Below are 6,596 nucleotides of genomic sequence, written 5' to 3'. Positions count from 1 at the left end.
TTGTGATTCTCTGCTCGGCTGAGTGACAACACGGCAGGTGACAGCACTGTAGGGTCGGCACCCTGGAGAACTCTGCAGAGAGGTCACCTGTGGCTCTGTCACAGCCGCAGCCCACACTATTTCCCCGTGTAAGATGGCACCCTGTCAGCTGGCTGCCCTTCTTTGTGGCTGTCAATCCATCCACACCTCCCAAAGACTGAGGGTGTGGCAGTCACCCCACTTGTCGGTGACCCGAGATGCCTTCTTCTACGTTGGCCTAAAAAAAAATCCAACTCTTATTCTAAACCTTAGAGCTGGGACCCTTTCATTCTGTTTTCCCCAGAAACTGCCAGCAAATGTCCCCTTGCACCAGGTGCCCAGTCCTGAACTAATGGCGCCTGGAGCTGGGGTCACTCCCGCCTCTCAGATGCTCAGTGGAGAAGGGGCTGGAGGGGAGCGGGGTGTCCTCCTTGGCTGGCCTGTAACGCCAGGTCCCCGCGGAGTGACCCTGCCAGTGACCACTGCACCATCTGGCTGCTGAGGCCCTGGAGCGTGGGTTCTGTGAAGAGGTCTTTTGCTGACCTTGAACTCGCCATCCTCCTGCCTCAGCCTCAGCAGTGCTGGGATTACAGTCATGAACCTCCAAGCCCGGCTCCAGTCACATAGCCTCCGAAAGATCACTGATGAAGAGCTTTGGAGGGGAAACCAAAAGCACCAAAATAGCCAGGCACGGGGGTAACTCACGCCTGTAATCCCAGCTACTCACAAGGCAGAGATCAGGAGGATCACGATTTGAAGCCAGCCCAGGCTAAACAGTTCTGGAGACCCTAGCTCGAAAATACCCAACACAAAAAAAAGGCTGGTACCAGCCTTGCAGGCGTGAGGCCCTGAGTTCAAATCCCAGTGCCACCAAGAAAACAAAAAACATGGAAACAAGGAAGCAAGCAGCCATGATGGACAGTGCCACCACCGTCCTTGGCCAACAAGGAAAACATGGGCTGGGTGTGTGGCTCAGTGGTTAGTGCTTGCCTGGCCTGCAAGAGGCTCTGGCTTCCATCCCCAGCAGCCTTCCCTGCCCCAAAAAGACCAGAGAAGAATGTAACTGTGTAACTGACCCTGCAAATGACAGGTGGCAACTTAAAGTAGCTACTTTGTTTCTGCACCCTTTACCACAGCAACAGGGTTGATGGTGCCTTATTTATTTATTTATTTATTTAGGGGTTTAAGACAGGGTTTTACTATGTAGCCCAGGCTAAATTGCCTTAAACTTGCAATTCTCCACCTCCTGGGTGCTGGGATTACAAGTGTGCACCACCACACTCGGCTTGATGATATCTTAAATCTACCCACTTAGAGCCCCCATCCTGAAGGGTCTGTTCTAGGACCACTTTCAATAACCATGAGCCAGGGTATAGCTCCCGGTGAGCTGAAAGTGGCCCCAACTATGTCTGTGTTTTCCATGCTCTGAACGCTGTTCTCCCCTCCCAAATTCAACTGCCACAGTTCTCACCCCCAAGATGATGACAGGAGGGGATGGGGCCTTAGGGAGCTGGCATGGCCTCCCCAGTGTGATTGGTGACCTCATAAAGGAGGCCAGGGAGCTGGAGTCCCCACACCTCTGGAGGACACAGGGAGAAGGCGCCAGCTAGGGGAGAGTGAGACATGGTAGCTGGCACCTGCGTCTTGGATTCCCGGCCTCTCAGTCTGTGAGAAAGAACTTTCTGTTCCCTGTCAGCCATCCAGTCTGTGGTGTTTTGTTCTCGTAGCTGAAACAAAGCCGAGATGGCGATTCCTGGCACCTATGAATGGGCTCTTGATGGCAAAAGGATCTTTGCAGCTGTAATGAAGGGCATGGTTTTGAGATGAGACAATCCTGGCTGATATCCAGCAGAGCTGCAGTCAGAAGTGTCTATAAATGACAGGCAGAGTGAGGTCACACACAGAAGAAGAGACTGTGTGGCTGTGGAGAGCTGGGCATGGTGGGGCCATCAGCCAGGGCACGCTGGCAGCCCCAGGAAGAGGCAAGGAATAGCTGGATTCTCCACTGGAGGACGGAAGGGAAGGAGGGAGCCCCAAGGAGACCTGAGGAAGAGTGTTCTCTGAGGGAGAGCAGCAGGTGCCAAGGTCCTGTGGTACAAATGTGCCTGATGTGGTCACAGAATAAGAAGTGGCTGAGGCAGGGTGAGCAAGGGAGTGAGTGAGGGGCCACTGAGCCAGAAAGGTGACAGAAACAGATAATGTGGGGCTTTGTGGACCCCAGGGAAGACTTCACCCATTAGGGGTCAAAGCAGGTGACACCCGGGAGGGCTCTGAGCATTGGTCCACAGGCTTCCTCCAGCTGCACACAGACAGACAGACCCCAGATGAGGGTGAACAGGACCAGGGCGGAGGCCGTGGGGGGGTGGAGAGAGCAGGAGCTGGGGTTGGGGGCTGTGTGAAGCTGGAGCCCTCAGCCTTTGCTCAGAGGTTGGATGAGTGTGTGTGACAATGACTTGACCTGGTCACCTGGCAGTACCATCTGGGGCACAGTCCACAGCGGAGTTGTCCGTGCCAACAGTGCAAGGGCTATCTACTCCTGGGCCCGGGACCCTGGAGGTATGGACAAGGCTGATGGTGACTGTGAGCCTGCATCCCAGACAAGGTGATATTCTCCTCGGTAGCCTCTCCCATAGGCCTTTGCAGGGGGCTCTCGAAGGGTGAAGACACCTGAGCCAGATGTACCTCTGGGCCCTGGGGACACATGGGGCCCGGGCACCTGCATTTTGGAAGGAGAAGGCTGGAGAGGAGGAGGGCCCGTGGCCCAGGCAAGAAGCAGTCAGGTAACACTGTGACTTCACAGGAGGACAGTGACCTGCCACCTCCTCTGCCTCAGGCCTCTCTTTGTTCTCTCTAACAGGAAATTAAATACCCAACTGAAAACCAGGGAAAACGTTTAGTGTTAGGCTGGGATTGTCACAAATACTTTGCAAATGCCCCTCAGAGCTGGGACACCAAGGGCTCCCAGGGGAAATGCCTCTGCAGCCTGCTCTGTACCTCTGGGCTTAACTCTTCTGAGCCTCAGTCTCCCCCAAATGGAGTCCTAATTGCACTTTCCCATCTGCTTCTCCCACCCTTCCCATCTCAGTAAGTGACCACACGACAACGTCTGCTCTTGGGGACCCCTTGGAGTTGTCCTAGACTTTGCGGTTTCTCTGGAACCCCTGCAGAAGCACCCTCAGGCCAGGCTGTGGGGACCCACAGTGCACAGGCCTTTCCTGGAGGCTCCCCAAGTCCCTGTGCAGCAGCCCAGGCTACAGGGCTATCTAGGGGAACCCCAAATTCAGCCCAGACTGGTATGGGCCCTGTCCTGATTTCCCCTTTAGGAGACGGGGTCACCTGCCAGTGCCCAGAAACTCCGGGACATTGGCCCTCGAGGGTAATCATGGGCCCTGTGGCTGTGCCCCAGATCCAGGACAGCAGCCTACAAGCTGGTGGCACCACAGTGCTACCACGCTGCTCTGGACCTCTGTCACTCACTCACCTGGATGAGCAAGTTCAGGGTCCTGGGTCATTGACCACCACCACCATTGTGCATGCTGGAGCCAAGTATGCAGGTTCGAAGATGGCCTCTCCCCTGTGGTCTCTAGTCCCTAACATCCAGGGCAGGTAGGAGAGAGGAGGTGCCTTTTACCTGTGTATCTCACCGCCATCAGGTCACCAGGGCCATCGGCCACCCTTTCCCTGTTTCAGGCCATGTATCTCCCCCAAAGGCTTTTTGTTTTACTTTATTTTTACTTTTTTTTATGCAATGCTGAGACTGAAACTCAGGTCTTCATGAATGCTAGGCAAGTGCACTGAGCCACACCCCAGCCCTCTATTTTATTTTTTTGTTTATGTGGGTTTTGTTGTTGTTTTGTTTTGTTTGGAAGTCCTGGGGGGGTTCTGAGTCATGCCCTGTCCCTTTTTTTCTATTTATTTTTCAGGTAAGGTCTCCCGGTTTTGCCCCCCAAGCTAGCCTGGGACCAAGATCTTCCTACCTCTACCTCCCTTATAACCGGGATTACAGGTGTGAGTTGCTGCACCTGGCCCCTTTTTTTGTTCTGTTGTTTTTATTTTGTTTTTGAGGCAAGATCTCATTATGTAGCTCAGGCTGCCCTCAAATTCATGATCTTCCTGCCTCAGCCCCCTGACTGCTGGGATTACAGACATGCATCATCACACCCAGCTTCCCTTTATTTTATTTTGTAAGCCACATAGAGGAAGATGAAGTTTTATTGCTTGACCTGACAGCATAAAGTCAAGAGAGGTGTCCCCAACATCTGTGTTGTGCTCCCAGTTAAAATGCAGGTCTTAGCCCTTGGGAAGGTTCTGGTCTTTTGATCTCAAAGGGCCAGTGACTGATAGCTGCATGTTCTCTGGTGTTCAGGGCTGAGGCTGGTTTTTTAGTCACCTCATGTTTCTACTAAAGCCATGTCCCTTTTAAAGAGCTAGAGCCTTCTACGCCTTTCTTTGCTCTCTGTGAAGATGGCTCCATTTCTGTCACAGAATCTATGATTCAGGGCCTGTCACACTGCTGCCAGGAGGAGACACAGGCTCTTGGAGGACTGGCCCATTTCTCCATAGTCAGCAAAGTTAAGACCTCTGCTAGAATTTGCATCACGAAACTGCCCCAAAGCCCGTGAGCTAAAGGCTGGGACACCAACTGGGCGCTATTGGGCAGTGTTGGAATTTTTTTTGTTTTGTTTTGTATTTTATTTTGCAGTATTGGGGTTTGAACTCAGGGCCTTCACCTTGAGGCACTCCACCAGCTCTTTTTTCTGTTGGGATTTTCTTTTCTTTTCTTTTCTTTTTAGCCTTGCAGACTCAAGGCCTCAAAAAATTGGGTTAAGACTCAGAGTTGTTCCTCTCCACAGAAATCTTTAGTAAAAGGCAAAAGATTTATACGAGCAGAAATCAGAGTATTCTGTTGGGATTTTCAAGATAACGTCTTGTGAACTATTTTGCCCATGCTGACTTCGAACCACGATCCTCCTGATCTCTCTGCTTAGTGAGTAGCTAGGATTACAGGCGTGAGTCACTGGCACCCAAAGGTGCTGGAATCTTTTGTAGGCAGGGCCTTGTGGGAGGTTCTTAGGCCATTAGGGTATGTCCTCCAAGGAAATTGTGGGACCCCCCATCTCTTCCCCTCTCTCTTTTGCTACACCACAGGCACCCCCCCATTGGCATCCAGCATCCCCATCAGAGTCCTAAAAGCAATGGTCTAACCTGATCTTGCACTGAGTCAAAGTAAATCTTTTTTCTTTATAAATTCATTAGCTCAGGAATTTTGTTACAGTAATGATAAACTGGCTAGCATAGCCTCTCCAAAGCCTTTCAAACCAAGACAAGCTTAAGCTGGGCAGGAGGAAAGGCAGATGTGAGGCCGTTCATTTTCTTCACGGTCCTTGCTGGGAGACAGTGGTTCAAGGTAGGGACAAAGTCAATGTGGAAAGATCCAGAAATTCAGAGATGGTTGCCTAAAGAGTGTAAGAAAGAGCTGGGTGTGGTGATACATACCTATAATCCCAGTTACATGGGAGGCAGAGGTAGAAAGATCTTTTGCTCCAAGCAAAAGTGTAAACCCTATGTGAAAAACAAATGAGAGCAAAAAGTGGTGGAGTACCTGTCTAGCAAAGTGTGAGGCCCTGAGTTCAAACTCCAGTACCGCCCAAAAGAGAAAAGAAAAGAAAGGGTAAGACAGGTTCGGGGCCAAGTGCCAGTGCCTCACGCCTATAATCTCAGATACTCAAGAGGCAGAGATCAGGAGGATCACAGTTTGAAGCCAGCCCAGGCAAATAGTTTGCAAGACCCTATCTCAAAAAACCCAACACAAAAAAAAGGGCTGGTGGAGTGGCTCAAGGTGTAGGCCCTGAGTTCAAGCCCCAAAACCACAAAAAGAAAAATAGAAAATTCAAAATCATACCAACCATTTGGGGCTGGGAGTGTGGCTAAAGGCGTAGAGCTCTTGCCTAGCAGGGTGAGGCCCTGAATTCGAATCCTCAGACAGCCAAAAAAAAAAAAAGTTCCATTTGAAGATGTGACCAAGAGCCACTTCCCATCCCCAACCCTAGGAGTCTTATGTTGGAAGATGTATCAGGAGCGATGTTGGGACTTCTTCCCGGCTGGGGACTGTTTCCACAAGCAATATGAGGACCAGCTTAGTTGAGACCCCCCCCTCTCCAGCTGGCCCTGCAGCCCCCTTCAGATCTCAAGTGTCCCCTGCTCAGTGAGTCCCTCCCCCACTGCCCCTCTTGAAACTGCAAACCCCTCCTCTCCCCTCCGGCCCACTCTGCATTTTTCTCCTTCCATGGTTCTTACCAGCTTTCTTTATTTTATTTATTTACATCTTCACTTATGCATTTCTATTTTCTTCTTCTTCCTTTTCTTTCTTTCTTTCTTTTTTTTTTTTTTGGCAGTGCCAGACTTTGAACTCAGGGCTTCTGTGCCTGCTGGGCAGGTGCTCTACTGTTGCAGGAGGGCTCAGAGACTGAGAGGGCACTAAAGATTTTGGGAAGAAGTTTATGAAGCAGACTGACAGCAACTCAGCAGACTTATGTCCAAAGGCTGAGCCCCAAGAACAAAGGGAGCTTTCCTTATAT

The 6,596-nt window shown here is 51.1% G+C and overlaps 1 non-coding gene across 1 annotated transcript; it reads right to left on the bottom strand.

Moving 5' to 3' along the window:
* Nucleotides 1–4,809: 4,809 nt before the first annotated feature.
* On the bottom strand, nt 4,810–4,920 carry LOC141418255 (U5 spliceosomal RNA). Its single transcript, XR_012442939.1, has one exon. It is a non-coding gene; the product is annotated as a U5 spliceosomal RNA (small nuclear RNA).
* Nucleotides 4,921–6,596: the final 1,676 nt, after the last annotated feature.

This window comes from Castor canadensis, chromosome 16 (assembly GCF_047511655.1).
Source record: "Castor canadensis chromosome 16, mCasCan1.hap1v2, whole genome shotgun sequence".
Taxonomy (NCBI): domain Eukaryota; kingdom Metazoa; phylum Chordata; class Mammalia; order Rodentia; family Castoridae; genus Castor; species Castor canadensis.
Note: the sequence above shows the minus strand (reverse complement) of the source record. Positions and strands in the feature narration are given on the sequence as shown.